General features: G+C 48.6%; 6 non-coding genes across 6 annotated transcripts; 3 read left to right on the top strand and 3 right to left on the bottom strand.

Annotated features, from left to right (window-relative positions):
- Nucleotides 1-2437: 2437 nt before the first annotated feature.
- On the bottom strand, nt 2438-2509 carry TRNAG-UCC (transfer RNA glycine (anticodon UCC)). The gene has a single exon. It is a non-coding gene; the product is annotated as a tRNA-Gly (tRNA).
- Nucleotides 2510-6238: 3729 nt separating this feature from the next.
- On the bottom strand, nt 6239-6320 carry TRNAS-CGA (transfer RNA serine (anticodon CGA)). The gene has a single exon. It is a non-coding gene; the product is annotated as a tRNA-Ser (tRNA).
- A 279-nt stretch (nt 6321-6599) lies between these two features.
- On the top strand, nt 6600-6670 carry TRNAG-GCC (transfer RNA glycine (anticodon GCC)). Its single transcript has one exon. It is a non-coding gene; the product is annotated as a tRNA-Gly (tRNA).
- Nucleotides 6671-10598: 3928 nt separating this feature from the next.
- Nucleotides 10599-10670, top strand: TRNAG-UCC (transfer RNA glycine (anticodon UCC)). The gene has a single exon. It is a non-coding gene; the product is annotated as a tRNA-Gly (tRNA).
- Nucleotides 10671-12942: 2272 nt separating this feature from the next.
- On the top strand, nt 12943-13014 carry TRNAG-UCC (transfer RNA glycine (anticodon UCC)). The gene has a single exon. It is a non-coding gene; the product is annotated as a tRNA-Gly (tRNA).
- A 3431-nt stretch (nt 13015-16445) lies between these two features.
- On the bottom strand, nt 16446-16516 carry TRNAG-GCC (transfer RNA glycine (anticodon GCC)). Its single transcript has one exon. It is a non-coding gene; the product is annotated as a tRNA-Gly (tRNA).
- Nucleotides 16517-16586: the final 70 nt, after the last annotated feature.

Below are 16586 nucleotides of genomic sequence, written 5' to 3'. Positions count from 1 at the left end.
TGGCGACTGAGGCTGCCTCCAGCATCACCTTGGCTGGGAACTTCTCCACAAACATCTGGCACTCCCTGTAGCGTCACAGGCAGATTTCTGGCCTCATCTAGGAAGGCTGCTCTTCTGAGCATCTTGGAAAACTGGCTCTGCAATATTGCACCCTGGTTTCTGAAATGCTGAAACTGGTAGGGCTGGCGCAGGGCCGGCTCTCCTGTGAGACAAGCTGAGACAACCGCCTCGGGCGGCAGGATCCCCAGGGGCAGCAGGTCTGGCCTCCAAGTACCCGACAACGTTAGATCTTCACTCCTCCCTTCTTTCCTAGCCAGTTTTGCAGTTTGCCTCAGGGGTCAAAATATCTTGGCCCAGCCCAGGTCTGGGGGCAGCTCCAAAATGTCCCTTTGGTCCCCTGAATTTTCATCTATTTTCTACTGCTCCCTCCCTCCAGCGCTTCAGTTCTAAACCAATAGGTCCTGGAGCTCAAAGCCCCAATCTTGCCAGTGGAAGCCCTTCTTCCTAATATTGAACACACTTGGGGCTGGGGATTGACTGTGACTTCTCATGGTGATGGGAAAACACTCTGCACATGCTTAAAAGGCTCTTCTCCCTCTCGCCATTCCTTCACCTGAGTGAATCCTATGGTTGAAAACAGCTTCTGGCACAATGAAGTCCAGATTCCACGCTGTGGCCTCGGAGGCAGATTCCTCTTCCAGGAATCGTACTTTGCTTCTCACAGAGCTACAATTCCCAGCGCTCTTAAGAAACTATGTTTCCCAGGATTCTTTGGGAGAAAGCAGTGCTCTATCAAACATATGGGGTGTATGAGTTGTGGGGATGTAGATTTGCCCTAGAAGTAGCGTTAACAGTGGTCCGGTGGTTGGGCTTGTAAAAGGGTGAAAGAGTACTGGGAAATGATCCATAACGAATTGGGGGGGGGGGGAATGTTTAAAAGTACTTCTCCCCCCTCAAAACCAGAGTCCTTTCTGTTGCGGATAATTCAGGCTGAAATTCCCAGGAAATGCGTGACTAAAATTTAACTACGGATGATTGCCAGATAAGCTGAAGGTAGTCCATAATATATAATTTGTGATAAACCTTTGGTATGGTATCATATGTATATTGTATTGAAAACTAATACAAACTTTTATAATAATAACAAAAAAGAAATTCCCAGGTGTCGAAAAGGATTATTTATGTCACTACTACTACTACTACTACTACTACTACTACTACTACTACTACTAATACTAATAATAATTTGTTTATACCCCGCCCATCTGGCTGAGTTTCCCCAGCCACTCTGGGCGGCTCCCAATCAAGTCTTAAAAACAGTACAGCATTAAATATTAAAAACTTCCCTGAACAGGGCTGCCTTCAGATGTCTTTTAAAGATAGGATAGCTGCTTATTTCCTTCACATCTGAAGGGAGGGTGTTCCACAGGGCGGGCGCCACTACCGAGAAGGCCCTCTGCCTGGTTCCCGGTAACCTCCCTTCTCACAATGAGGGAACTGCCAGAAGGCCCTGTGTTTTATTAGCCCCAAAATGGAAAACGAGCGAGGTCCCAACCGAAGAAAAGTGGCAAGTTAAGCTGACAAAATATGCACTACTTGCTGACTTAACATAGAAAACAAGAGAACAAGAAGAACATACATTTAAGGAAGATTGGAAAACGTTTATTGAATATATGGGAAATAACTGTGTACAGCTGAAAACACTGGCAGCATTGAGATAAATTCAACAGTGCAAACAAGTTTGGGTGGGTGCAATAATGGAATACTGAATGGTACAGTTTTTGTAAAATGTGCAGGGATCTATGATATGTAAAATGATCGGTGGAAAGAGAAGAAGGGAAGTCACTGACATCTTAAGGATGTATAAATGAGTGCTTTAAATTCTAAAACTGAAAATTTTATTAAAACTATAAAAAAAACCAGTGGTCAGGTGGCCATCAGGTGGGGGTTTAGGAAGTTCTCCCTTCAAGTGGCCTGCTGTGCAGTCCTATAGCCTACCCCCTCCTCGTCCCTCCTCAGCACCATCTATGGGTCTCTTCATCTTCAAGGGCAGTAATGGCTTTGCATACCAGTTCCTGGAAGCCACAGATCTCCTATGATCGGATCCTGCTTGCAAACTTCCCATAGGCTCCACTTGGCCACTGTGAGAATAGGATGCTGATTCAATAGGCTCTCCTTTTATTCGAAACCATACATTAAAAGCAGACACACTCCAAGAATCCTGGGAACTGCAGTTTGCTCCATCACAGAACTACAACTCCCAGCACCCTTAACAAACTACAGTTCCCGGGACTCTTTAAGGGAAAGTCATGTCCTTTAAATGTACAGCATGTAACACAGTCTCAGGCAAAGAGGCACCCCCCAGCCCCTCACAGAGACTCAGCCTGGGAGATTATTTTTGCCCGCAAAGCATTAACCCTTTGGCAAAAAGCTAGGCTGCGTTGGCCGGGAATCGAACCCGGGTCAACTGCTTGGAAGGCAGCTATGCTCACCACTATACCACCAACGCTGGCGACTGAGGCTGCCTCCAGCATCACCTTGGCTGGGAACCTCTCCACAAACATCTGGCACTCCCTGGAGCGTCACAGGCAGATTTCTGGCCTCATCTAGCAAGGCTGCTCTTCTTAGCATCTTGGAAAACTGGCTCTGCAATATTGCACCCTGGTTTCTGAAATGCTGAAACTGGTAGGTCTGGCGCAGGGCCGGCCCTCCTGTGAGACAAGCTGAGACAACCGCCTCGGGCGGCAGGATCCCCAGGGGCAGCAGATCTGGCCTCCAAGTTCCCGACAACGTTAGATCTTCACTCCCTCCCTTCTTTCCTAGCCAGTGTTGCAGTTTGCCTCAGGTGTCAAAATATCTTGGCCCAGCCCTGGTCTGGGGGCAGCTCCAAAATGTCCCTTTGGTCCCCTGAATTTTCATCTCTTTTCTACTGCTCCCTCCCTCCAGCGCTTCAGTTCTAAACCAATAGGTCCTGGAGCTCAAAGCCCCAATCTTGCCAGTGGAAGCCTTTTTTCCTAATATTGAACACACCTGGGACTGGGGATTGACTGTGATTTTCATGGTGATGGGGAAACACTCTGCACATGCTTAAAAGGCTCTTCTCCCTCTCGCTTTCCTTCACTTGAGTGAAAGCTATGGTTGAAAACAGCTTCTGGCACAATGAAGTCCAGATTCCACGCTCCATTTAAGTCATTTAATCTACTGGGAGATGAGAAAGTATGATAAGAGTCCGAAGTCCCGGAAACAGAATTTGCTCTTCCCTCCAACCAAATTTTTTTAGAGTAGGTGAGATCACAGCTTTTATTGCGTGAACTAGAATTGAAAAGGCTTTCAAGTCACACCAGCCTCTTCTCCAAATGTTGGTACATAGGCTTGTTACAGCCGTGGAACATGCTGGTGGGGTTGCCAACATTTTGCCTTAGCCCTGCTCCTGCACCTTAACTTGCAGTAGAACATGCTAGTTGTTGTTGTTTAGTCGTGACCCCCTGGACCAGAGCACGCCAGGCACTCCTGTCTTCCACTGCCTCCCGCAGTTTGGTCAAACTCATGCTGGTAGCTTCGAGAACACTGTCCCACCATCTCGTCCTCCGTCGTCCCCTTCTCCTTGCGCCCTCCATCTTTCCCAACATCAGGGTCTTTTGCAGGGAGTCTTCTCTTCTCATGAGGTGGCCAAAGTCTTGGAGCCTCAGCTTCAGGATCTGTCCTTCCAGTGAGCACTCAGGGCTGATTTCCTTCAGAATGGATCAGTTTGATCTTCTTGCAGACCATGGGACTCTCAAGAGTCTCCTCCAGCACCAGAATTCAAAAGCATCCATTCTTCGGCGATCAGCCTTCTTTATGGTCCAGCTCTCACTTCCATACATCACTACTGGGAAAACCAGAGCTTTAACTACAGTTTAGAATGCGATTGGGCCGGATTCGGCCCCCGGGCCTTAGTTTGCCTACCCATGTTTTAGAGGCACATTCAGGCACAGGTGCATCGTCAATTTTTTATGTGGCCACCCTATGTGGAGTTATAACACTGGGAAATCAAGCGGTTGAGAGTGATTTTATTTTATTTTTTCTACGTGCAAAGGTTTTCACAAGAGTTTCCCTTCCCCTCTTGCCCCTCAAAGCAAATCCCATCTGATCTTGGCTTTGCTTTGCTGAACACACCGGGGATAAAGGAGGCAGCGGAATGAACTATTTAATTTAGCACTAATCGGATAATCCTCCCCCCCAACATCCGCAAGAGCCACTAAAGGAACAATCCCCTTAAAGGGATTCGCCCCTCTCAATGCCCCCTAATCCAGTTTTCTAAGGTCCCCTCTTCCTATTCATTGGTGGGGTTTAAACTTTCGTCCTGATCTCCCAAGCCTGTCTCTCCAAACAGGATTTCAGAACAGGGGGTGGTGTGCATGTCTGCAGGAATGTTGTGCATGCCCAGTGGCGTAGCGTGGGTTGTCAGCACCCGGGGCAAGGCAAGTAATTTGCGCCCCCTAACCCATGGATTTGCGCCCCCTAACCTGTGGATTTGCGCCCCCTAACCCATGGATTTGCCCTAACCCCAGATGTTGCGCCCGGTGCGGCCGGCCCCCCCTGCACCCCCCACGCTACGCCACTGTGCACGCCGCAGGCAGAAATTCAAGTGGTGAGGAGGCTTCTCGGGGAAAGCTGCACCGGTTGGATCTCTGCCTGCTGTGCAGGGGGTGAAAAGGACAGGGCTTTCAAAACATTGCTTGGAAGCACAAAAGCTAGCCTGCCTGGAGGAAGGTGGTGGGGAGCAACCGGACAGCTTTGAAATTCGAGAAATTTAAACCACCCCCCTTCTCCTGCCAGGTACCCCAGTCGCGTGGACAGCAGAAGGTGGCAAGGGAGGGGCGCAGCCAATTTGTAAACACACGGCAAGGTGCTAAAAATCCGGATCAAAGGCTTCTTTTGCAATTCCACCATAAAAGAGGGCAGAGGCGGAGGAGGGAATGGCTCCTTTTCCCAAGGGAAAAAGGACACCTCCAGCCCCCTAAGTGACCAGCTGGGCCTGCCATGAGCAGGGGAGGGGACCCTCGTGGATCCATTTGCAGATCTCCGCCCCCCCCCTTCTCCCAGAACCCCACCATGCTCTACACATGTTAATTCCAAAGATTTTGCATTAGCAAGGCTTTGTTGTTCAGATCCCCGGCCCCCCACACACGTGCGTCCGATCCCAGCCCATGGCGCGATGTTGGAGCCGGTCGCTGGTTGCCTGTTTGCTCAAAAGTTCGAGAAACAGCTCCCCCAGGAAACTTTAAGAAATTGATATGCCCAAGCCCCCCAAATTAATTTTGGCCTTGCCCAGATCATCAAGCATACCCGTGTGGCCAAGGCACTGCGCCCTTAGAGACGCGCAACGATTTTCTCCAAGCGGAACTCTCGTGTTGGCACGCTCACACATGCGCGAGGATCGCAGGTGGTGGTTCAGAGCACGCGCAGAGCGTTTTTTTTTTTCCCCTTTCCCTTTGCACCAGAGTAGCTGCAGTAATCTAAAACCCCAGGGTTCAGCTCTTAATGAAAAAGAGAAATAATTCCTGCCTGGAAACCTTGACCAGAGAATCTGCTCCCCTCCTCCCAGATGTGTGAGGTTAGCTGGAGTTCCTTGTCAGTGAGGGCAAAGGCACTCTGCACATGACCAGAGACATCCTCCAAGGTTTAGCCCTGAAGCTGACTCTTGGGTGAGGCAGGATTCGAATTGTGTCCCGGGAGGAGTGCAAAAGGGATAAAGCTTCAGTTCCCACGCCAATCTATAAGATCCCAAGAGGGGGCTGAATCTGAGCATGTGCAGAGTGCATTTCTCTTTGCCACGCAGTAACGACAGCAGCCCACACTTTCTGAAACGAGGCGGTTTACTAATGTGCCTCTGTTGCTAAAATGCAGTTGTTGTTATTTGAAACTGCGGGTTTATTTATAGAAACCAGCAGGGTGAAAATAGCCTAGAGCTTATCTGCTGGGATTAAGACGCACCTCGTGGGAAACCCAGCCAAGATCAGAATTGTGCATCATCGCTCCAGATTTGTGGATGCGTTGCTTGCTTCTAACATCTGGAATGTGAGAAAGGGGGGGGGGAAGAGGGTTGATCAGATCATTCAGCCGCTTCTGCCCGTGTCACTTCCGTGTCAGAAGCGGAGATGTTCCTTTGCAATGAATGGAGCTGTGTGCGAGATAGAGAAAGCGAAGACATCTAAAAGGGTCAAAAAGAAAGCTTGCAGGGAAAAGACTGGCCTCGCGCTGTGAGCAGGATTCGAACCTGCGCAGGGAAACCCTATTGGATTTCGAGTCCAACGCCTTAACCACTCGGCCATCACAGCCACCTGGCTTGCAAGTCTGAACACATCGCTCTTCTGCTCAGGGAAACCTCTCCCCCGAAATACGCAACTTGGAGCTGGGCTGCAGGTGGGGATGATTGTGCGTCTGAATGGTTCTCTCTCCCCGCTTCCGATCTCTCTCCCCCCTCCGCACAGAATAATGTCACCGCCCAGGAAACAAGCAAGTTCCAGGCAAAAGCCCAGGCACACACACACAAAAAAAATAAAAACCTTGCAAAGTTTGCAACATGCAATGAATTGCTTGCATTTGTTGTTATGCTTGCATTGGTGGTTCAGTGGTAGAATTCTCGCCTGCCACGCGGGAGGCCCGGGTTCGATTCCCGGCCAATGCAAAATCCTTATTTTGGGGAAAGGGTTGTAGGGAGACACATGCTTCGTTTGCAAAAAAGGTCGCTGGTTCAGTTCCCAAGCATCTCCAGAGAAACTCCTTTTCTGAAATCCTGCCAGTAGGGTATACTGAGCAAGCTATGCCATTGGCCTGACTCTGTGCAAGGCAAATTTCCAACCTTTCTAAAATTTTGGTGCAGAATAGCTTTCGTTGGCGTGAGGCCAGTCTGAAACTGGTCCAAACCAGAAAGCACAGGTTTATGTCCTCAATGAGAACTAGACTCTTGTTGCCAGAAACTTTGCTGCATCCCCCATAACCCTGATTTTGCATGATTTAATTTTGTTCGGACAGCAAAGCTACTCAGAACACATCTGCTAGACTGTGGTATATTTTCTTCATACAGATGACTTGGTTGAGAATCCACTTGCAACTATATGTTGCAAGTGGATTCATGAATTCAGTTGAAAATCAGTAGGTCTGAGAGGCTGAGTTAAGGGGCTTCTTAGGCGCAAATGGATTTTTCTTTTCTTTTTTTAATTTTTAATTTATGCTTCTCTCTCTCTCTCTCTCTCTCTCTCTCTCATTTTATTAAGGTTTTGTAGTTACAAAATCCAAATATTGCATACCATTTTCAATCCTGCCTTGTAGCATACCATTTTCAATCCTGCCTTTGTAGTTACAAAATCCAAATATCGCATACCATTTTCAATCCTGCCAGAGGATTTACTATCCTCTGCCTCCCCTCCTGACTTCCCTCAACTTCCCCTTCTGGTTTGTTACATGATATGTTATGTTCTGCATGTATATATACTATTAAATGTTGTTACGTTGTCATCTTCTATGTTCAAATTCTATAAAGTTGTGAAAGTTTATTCAAATCCTGCCAATGAGTCCATTTCTTTCTGTTGTTTCTGCAAGTACGTTGTAAATACTCTCAAAAGAATTCTGAGTAGTTTGCTAAATGTTGCTGAGAATTGTAGCTCTAATTTATTTATACCCTGCCCACCTGGCTGGGTTTCCCCAGACACTCTGGGCGGCTCCCAACAGAATATTAAAAACACGATAAAACATCAATCCTTAAAAACTTCCCTAAACAGGGCTGCCTTCAGATGTCTTCTAAAAGTCAGATAGTTGTTTATTTCCTTGACATCTGATGGCAGGGCAATAGTGCCTAGAATTCTCTGAGGGGAGGAGAATGGCATTCTGAATGTGCTTTACAGATCTTATACCTTTAAAGCACATTTAGAACAAAGGCCGTACACACAGCCTTTGACAGGCAGGCAGGTAGGTAGGTAAGTAGGTAGACAGATAGGCAGATAAAATTATTACTATTAGATATCACGTCAATGAAATAAACAACTATTAGACGTTTCGAAGACATCTGAAGGTAGCCCTTTATAGGGAAGTTTCTGATATTTGATTTTTTTTATTGTGTTTCATATTTTGTGGGGAGCTGCTCAGAATGGCTGGGGCAAGATGGGCGGCATATAAAGAACAAAATTGTTGTTGTTGCTGCTGTTGTTGTATTTTTAATCCTTGTATGTATTTTTAATCCTTGTATTTTATTTTATTTTATTTTATGTATGGAAGTGAAAGCTGAAAGCTGGACCATAAAGAAGGCTGATCGCCGAAGAATGGATGCTTTTGAATTCTGGTGCTGGAGGAGACTCTTGAGAGTCCCATGGACTGCAAGAAGATCAAACCTCTCCATTCTGAAGGAAATCAGCCCTGAGTGCTCACTGGAAGGACAGATCCTGAAGCTGAGGCTCCAGTACTTTGGCCACCTTATGAGAAGAGAAGACTCCCTGGAAAAGACCCTGATGTTGGGGGAGATGGAGGGCACAAGGAGAAGGGGACGACGGAGGACGAGATGGTGGGACAGTGTTATGGAAGCTACCAGCATGAGTTTGACCAAACTGCGGGAGGCAGTGGAAGACAGGAGTGCCTGGCGTGCTCTGGTTCAGGGGGCCAAGAAGAGTTGGACACGACTAAACGACTAAACAAAAACATGTATTTTTAATCCTTGTTGGAAGCCGCCCAGAGTGGCTGGGGAAACCCAGCCAGATGGGCGGGGTACAAATAATGAATTATTATTGTTGCTGCTCTTGTTGTTGTTGTTGTTATACATACCTAGATAGGTAGCCTGTTCCATGTGAGGTCTGTAGCCCTATCTTGGCAGCAAAGGCCTCAGGTGAGGAGCCAGGCCACGGGTGGTGAGTCAAGGACAGGCCTGCGTTGTGTGTCCCGATTCCCCCGTTCAGCCCCAACGGAGACCCCCGGAGAGGGACTCTTAATGGGGCTGCCCCCCTTCCTTTTAATTAAACCCCTGACGGCTCTCGCACCCAGGGCAGGCTTCACTGCCAGCACCTGGGAGCCGGGCCAAAAAGCAGCCTTTGTTCAGGGCCCTGGCAATAACGGCGGGTGGGGGGAGGCCTTTGTCCCAGGCAAGGATCCCTTCACGGGGGTTGCAACCCACCCCACCCCGCCCCCCTCAGTTTCATTAGGCACGCGTAGCTGCCCCCCTAATCCCCTGGCGTCTCCACCCACTGATCCCTTCTTTGCTTGGGTGCCCCTGAAAACCTGGGTTTCTCCTCACTGGTGGATAACAAGGAGGTGCCTCAGGGCGTTGCACTTTTTGTTGTTTAGTCGTTTAGTTGTGTCCGCCTCTTCGTGACCTCCTGGACCAGAGCACGCCAGGCACTCCTGTCTTCCACTGCCTCCCGCAGTTTGGTCAAACTCATGCTGGTAGCTTCGAGAACACTGTCCCACCATCTCGTCCTCTGTTGCCCCCTTCTCCTTGTGCCCTCCATCTTTCCCAACATCAGGGTCTTTTCCAGGGAGTCTTCTCTTCTCATGAGGTGGCCAAAGTCTTGGAGCCTCAGCTTCAGGATCTGTCCTTCCAATGAGCACTCAGGGCTGATTTCCTTAAGAATGGATGCGTTTAATCTTCTTGCAGCCCAAGGGACTCTCAAGAGTCTCCTCCAGCACCAGAATTCAAAAGCATCAATTCTTTGGCGATCAGCTTTCTTTATGGTCCAGCTCTCACTTCCATACATCACTACTGGGAAAACCATAGCTTTTACTATACGGACCTTTGTTGGCAAGGTGATGTCTCTACCCCCCCCCCCCAAAAAAAATCCACAGACGTGCTTGAAACAAAAAGTAAAAATTGCATCTCCATGGTGCACCATCACTACACACCATGTGGGATATTTTCGACCTACCTGGTATGTTCACACCACAATCTCAACCTTCTTGTGGGCAACTTAACCGCCATCCTTCTCTTGCAAAGGATTGCTGGGAGCCGAAACTCCCAGAATCCTTAGGGGTTAGGGAGGCTGCCATGACAGTCGAACCAGATCAAGTAAGTGGTGTGAACTAAAGTGCCCTCTTGTCCACCTTCTTGTTGTGCCTCCAGATTTGGAACACTGTTAATGCTATTTCTAGGGCAAATCTACATCCCCACAACTCATAAACCTCATACGTTTGAAAGAGCACTGCTTTCTGAAGCGCTGGAGGGAGGGAGCAGTAGAAAATAGATGAAAATTCATTTTTGAGCTGCCCCCGGACCAGGGCTGGGCCAAGATATTTTGACCCCTGAGGCAAACTGCAACACTGGCTAGGAAAGAAGGGAGGAGTGAAGATCTAATGTTGTCGGGAACTTGGAGGCCAGATCTGCTGCCCCTGGGGATCCTGCCGCCCGAGGCGGTTGTCTCAGCTTGTCTCACAGGAGGGCCGGCCCTGCGCCAGCCCTACCAGTTTCAGCATTTCAGAAACCAGGGTGCAATATTGCAGAGCCAGTTTTCCAAGATGCTCAGAAGGTCAGCCTTGCTAGATCAGGCCAGAAATCTGCCTGTGACGCTCCAGGGAGTGCCAGATGTTTGTGGAGAAGTTCCCAGCCAAGGTGATGCTGGAGGCAGCCTCAGTCGCCAGCGTTGGTGGTATAGTGGTGAGCATAGCTGCCTTCCAAGCAGTTGACCCGGGTTCGATTCCCGGCCAACGCAGCCTAGCTTTTTGGCAAAGGGTTAATGCTTTGTGGGCAAAAATAATCTCCCAGGCTCAATCTCTGTGAGGGGCTGGGGGTGCCCCCTTGCCTGAGACTGTGTTACCTGCTGTACATTTAAAGGACATGACCTTCCCTCTAACAATCCTGAGAACTGTAGTTTGTTAAGGGTGCTGGGAGTTGTAGTTCTGTGGTCGGGCAAACTGCAGTTCCCAGGAGTGTGTCTGCTTTAAATGTATGGTTTTGAATAAAAGGAGAGCCTATTGAATCAGCATCCTATTCTCACAGTGGCCAAGTGGAGCCTATGGGACGTTTGCAAGCAGGATCCGATCATAGGAGAACTGTGGCTTCCAGGAACTGGTATGCAAAGGCATTCCTGCCCTTGAAGATGAAGAGACCCATAGATGGTGCTGAGGAGGGACAAGGGTGGGGAGAGGCTATAGGACTGCACAGCAGGCCACTTGAGGGGGGCACGTCCTAAACCCCCACCTGATGGCCACCTGACCACTGGGTTTTTTTTATAGTTTTTATAAAATTTTCAGTTTTAGAATTTAAAGCACTCATTTATACATCCTTAAGATATCAGTGCCTTCCCTTCTTCTCTTTCCACCGATCATTTTACATATCATAGATCCCTGCACATTTTACAAAAACTGTACCATTCAGTATTCCATGATTGCACCCACCCAAACTTGTTTGCACTGTTGAATTTATCTCAATGCTGCCAGTGTTTTCAGCTGTACACTGTTATTTCCCGTACATTCAATAAACGTTTTCCAATCTTCTCTAAACGTATGTTCTTCTTGTTCTCTTATTCTCTATGTTAAATCTGCAAGCTGTGCATATTCTGTCAGCTTAAGTTGCCACTTCTCTTCGACTGGGACCTCGCTCCTTTTCCATTTTGGGGCTAACAAAACACAGGCCGCAGTAGTTCAGCCCAGACACTGAGATCCAGCTCCGAGGGCCTTCTGGCGGTTCCCGCATTGCGAGAAGTGAGGTTACAGGGAACCAGACAGAGGGCCTTCTCGGTAGTGGCACCCGCCCTGTGGAACACCCTCCCTTCAGATGTGAAGGATATAAGCAGCTATCCTATCTTTAAAAGACATCTGAAGGCAGCCCTGTTCAGGGAAGTTTTTAATATTTAACGCTGTACTGTTTTTAACACTTGATTGGGAGGCGCCCAGAGTGGCTGGGGAAACTCAGCCAGATGGGCAGGGTATAAATAATAAATGATGATGATGATGATGATGATGACATAAATAACCCTTTTTGACACCTAGGAATTTTAGCCTGAATTATCCACAACAGAAAGGACACTGGTTTTGAGGGGGGAGAAGTACTTTTAAACATTTCCCCCCAGTTCGTTATGGATCATTTCCCAATACTCTTTCACCCTTTTACAAGCCCAACCACCAAACCACTGTTAACGCTACTTCTAGGGCAAATCTACATCCCCACAACTCATACACCCCATACGTTTGATAGAGCACTGCTTTCTCCCAAAGAATCCTGGGAAACATAGTTCCTTAAGAGCGCTGGGAATTGTAGCTCTGTGAGAAGAAAAGTACGGTTCCTGGAAGAGGAATCTGCCTCCGAGGCCACAGCGTGGAATCTGCACTTAATTGTGCCAGAAGCTGTTTTCAACCATAGGATTCACTCAGGTGAAGGAATGGCGAGAGGGAGAAGAGCCTTTTAAGCATGTGCAGAGTGTTTTCCCATCACCATGAGAAGTCACAGTCAACCCCCAGCCCCAAGTGTGTTCAATATTAGGAAAAAAGGCTTCCACTGGCAAGATTGGGGCTTTGAGCTCCAGGACCTATTTGTTTAGAACTGAAGCGCTGGAAGGAGGGAGCAGTAGAAAAGATGAAAATTCAGGTGACCAAAGGGACATTTTGGAGCTGCCCCCAGACCAGGGCTGGGCCAAGATGTTTTGACCCCTGAGGCAAACTGCAACACTGGCTAGGAAAGAAGGGAGGGAGTGAAGATCTAACATTGTCGGGAACTTGGAGGCCATATCTGCTGCCCTTGGGGATCCTGCCGCCCGAGGCGGTTGTCTCAGCTTGTCTCACAGGAGGGCCGGCCCAGCCCCAGCCCTACCAGTTTCAGCATTTCAGAAACCAGGGTGCAATATTGCAGAGCCAGTTTTCCAAGATGCTAAGAAGAGCAGCCTTGCTAGATGAGGCCAGAAATCTGCCTGTGACTCTCCAGGGAGTGCCAGATGTTTGTGGAGAAGTTCTCAGCCAAGGTGAGGTTGGAGGCAGCCTCAGTCGCCAGCGTTGGTGGTATAGTGGTGAGCATAGCTGCCTTCCAAGCAGTTGACCCGGGTTCGATTCCCGGCCAACGCAGCCTAGCTTTTTGCCAAAGGGTTAATGCTTTGCGGGCAAAATAAGCTCCCAGGCTGAGTCTCTGTGAGGGGTTGGGGGGTGCCTCTTTGCCTGAGACTGTGTTACATGCTGTACATTTAAAGGACATGACTTTCCCTTAAAGAGTCCCGGGAACTGTAGTTTGTTAAGGGTGCTGGGAGTTGTAGTTCTGTGATGAGGCAAACTACAGTTCCCAGGATTCTTGGAGTGTGTCTGCTTTTAATGTATGGCATCTACATAAGACCACAAGAGGAGCCCACCGGAACAGGCCCAAGGCCGCCCACCTAGACTCTTCTCGCTGTGGTCAACCGGAACCTTTGGGAATCTTGCCAGCAGGATACGAGCATAAGAGACTCAGCCCACCTCTGCCTTCCAAACACTGGTACGCAAAGTGTTCCTGCCCCTGAATTCAGGCAGGCACTGAAGTTACCAATCTAGAGACAAAGAAGAGCCATAGAGGGTGCAGAGCAAGACGTTTGGCACCAGCTTGGCTGCAGCAGTTGCCAGCAAGAAGCCTACAAGCCGCCCAACTGCCTTAGGGACTCCATTCCTGAATGGTGGAGGGTTTACACCATTTCTTCTCCTGAAAATATCCCGCAAGGCAACAGAGCTTTAGGAGCAGTTTTCCTTCTCCTAGGTGGGCTACCTTCCCAGGCGGATGAGACCCATCTGCCCCTTCCCTTCCCTCTAGTCTACAGAACATGCAGAAAAAGCACACATAATGTTGTTGTTGTTGTTTAGTCGTGTCTGACTCTTCATGACCCCCTGGACCAGAGCACGCCAGGCCCTCCTGTCTTCCACTGCCACCCGCAGTTTGGTCAAACTCATGCTGGTAGCTTCGAGAACACTGTCCCACCATCTCGTCCTCTGTCATCCCCTTCTCCTTGTGCCCTCCATCTTTCCCAACATCAGGGTCTTTTCCAGGGAGTCTTCTCTTCTCATGAGGTGGCCAAAGTCTTGGAGCCTCAGCTTCAGGATCTGTCCTTCCAGTGAGCCCTCAGGGCTGATTTCCTTCAGAATGGAGAGGTTTGATCTTCTTGCAGTCCATGGGACTCTCAAGAGTCTCCTCCAGCACCAGAATTCAAAAGCATCTATTCTTCAGCGATCAGCCTTCTTTATGGTCCAGCTCTCACTTCCATACATCACCACTGGGAAAACCAGAGCTTTAACTATACGGACCTTTGTCGGCAAGGTGATGTCTCTGCTTTTTAAGATGCTGTCTAGGTTTGTCATTGCTTTTCTCCCAAGAAGCAGGCGTCTTTTAATTTTGTGGCTGCTGTCACCATCTGCAGTGATCATGGAGCCCAAGAAAGTAAAATCTCTCACTGCCTCCATGAGCACACATAATAGCACTGCTCATGTTAGTAACCCTTTGCAAATCAAAGCGAATATTGGTCAGCAGGCATACAACGTTCCAGGACATCTCTCCCAAACATGGTGGGGTGGCCCTATTTTCCCCCATCAAGTGAAAAATACATCACACAGCAATTTTGTCTGAAATTATTGAGCAAAGGCCTTGGCCCCTGTGCCTTCTAATGACCACGTTGGTTTGCGGGAGTCGGGGGCGGCTCCAGGTTGGTAGTACATGAGACTTTTAATCGTAGGGTCGTCGGTTCGAGCCCCACCTTGGGCAAAAGATTCCAGCGTCGTCCAGGGTCGGACTAGATTGCCCTCGTGGTCCCCTCCATCTCTTACAATTCTATGATTCTAGGTTGTTCTAGACACAGGGTTCTAGTTACAGGGAACCAGGCAGAGGGCCTTCTCAGTGGTGGCACCCGCCCTGTGGAACGCCCTCCCACCAGATGTCAGAGAGAAAAATAACTACCAAACTTTTAGAAGACATCTGAAGGCAGCCCTGTTTAGGGAAGCTTTTAATGTTCAATAGGTTATTGCTTCTTGGGAGAAAAGCAATGACAAACCTAGACAGCATCTTAAAAAGCAGAGACATCACCTTGCCAACAAAGGTCCGTATAGTGAAAGCTCTGGTTTTCCCAGTAGTGATGTATGGAAGTGAGAGCTGGACCATAAAGAAGGCTGATCGCCGAAGAATGGATGCTTTTGAATTCTGGTGCTGGAGGAGACTCTTGAGAGTCCCATGGACTGCAAGAAGATCAAACCTCTCCATTCTGAAGGAAATCCGCCCTGAGTGCTCACTGGAAGGACAGATCCTGAAGCTGAGGCTCCAAGACTTTGGCCACCTCATGAGAAGAGAAGACTCCCTGGAAAAGACCCTGATGTTGGGGAAGATGGCAGGCACAAGGAGAAGGGGACGACAGAGGACAAGATGGTGGGACAGTGTTCTCGAAGCTACCAGCATGAGTTTGACCAAACTGCGGGAGGCAGTGGAAGACAGGAGTGCCTGGCGTGCTCTGGTCCATGGTGTCACGAAGAGTCGGACATGACTAAACGACTAAACAACAACAACAACAACAACAGGTTATTGTATTTTAGTGTTCTCTTGGAAGCTGCCCAGAGTGGCTGGGGATTCCCAGCCAGATGGGTGGGGTATAAATAATAAATTATTATTATTATTATTATTATTATTATTATTATTATTATTATTATTATTATTATTATTATTATTACTACTACTACTACTACTACTACTACTACACAGCAGCTCTCCAGAGCTCCTAATCTCTGCCACCCTCTATGGTGGGAGGAACTCACAGCGCCCCCTCGGTTCCCCCAGTGCCCCCATTTGCTGAGCCCCGTCAAATGGGGTGGGGGTGGCGCTCTTGGGCGTTGGGAGCTGTGAAACTCCCCACTCCCACCCGCCGCCCCCGAAAAAGAAGGTGTGACTCTGAACAGGCCGGCCTTTGAAGCTCGATCTGGTTCCCACGGAATAAAAGGAAAGAGGCGATGGATGGTTTAGAAGCACGCGACGTGGCAGGATCTTGCATTCCTGCTTAAAACGGGGCGGGGAGATGGGGAGGAACGCACCCCTCCCAAAAACCTTGCATCCAATCGAGGCGAAGCTTTTTGCAGAAAAACATAACTGCACCACGAACACCAATCTTGCACAATCTTGCAAAAAAAAAAAAAAAAAAAGAACGCCCAGGCGGTGCCTCAAATCTTGCCTGCACTTGGGAAGTCTGGATTTGACCCCCGGCTTCCACTTCCCTGCCAAATCTCCTCACTCTCCCCCGATTTATTTTGTCAGTGAAAACCTGAGCGATATTGCCTCTCGTCCTATTTGGGAAAAGCCCCATTGAATCTAATGGGAGCCACTTCTGGGCATGATAATTGAGGCTGGATACTTTCCATGCTCCCCTGTTTGAAAGCTCCTTTAGGTTATGTGGGGGGTGAGAAGGCCAGAAGGAAATTCGGGTATTCATTTGAAGGGGCTCCCAAACCAAAAAGTTTTCCCATTCTTATACACGGAGTGAAACAATTAAACCAAAAAGTCAAGTTGCATTGGCCGGGAATCGAACCCGGGCCTCCCGCGTGGCAGGCGAGAATTCTACCACTGAACCACCAATGCTGTGCATAACATCTGGATTTCCCCCCTTGAGATTCTTGCAGCAGTAGAGCAAGTCAGGATGGACTCTTAA

Source organism: Podarcis muralis, chromosome 13 (genome assembly GCF_964188315.1).
Source record: "Podarcis muralis chromosome 13, rPodMur119.hap1.1, whole genome shotgun sequence".
NCBI classification, from domain to species: Eukaryota; Metazoa; Chordata; class Lepidosauria; order Squamata; family Lacertidae; genus Podarcis; species Podarcis muralis.
The sequence above is the reverse complement of the archived record's forward strand: the minus strand, read 5'-3'. Positions and strand labels throughout refer to the sequence as shown.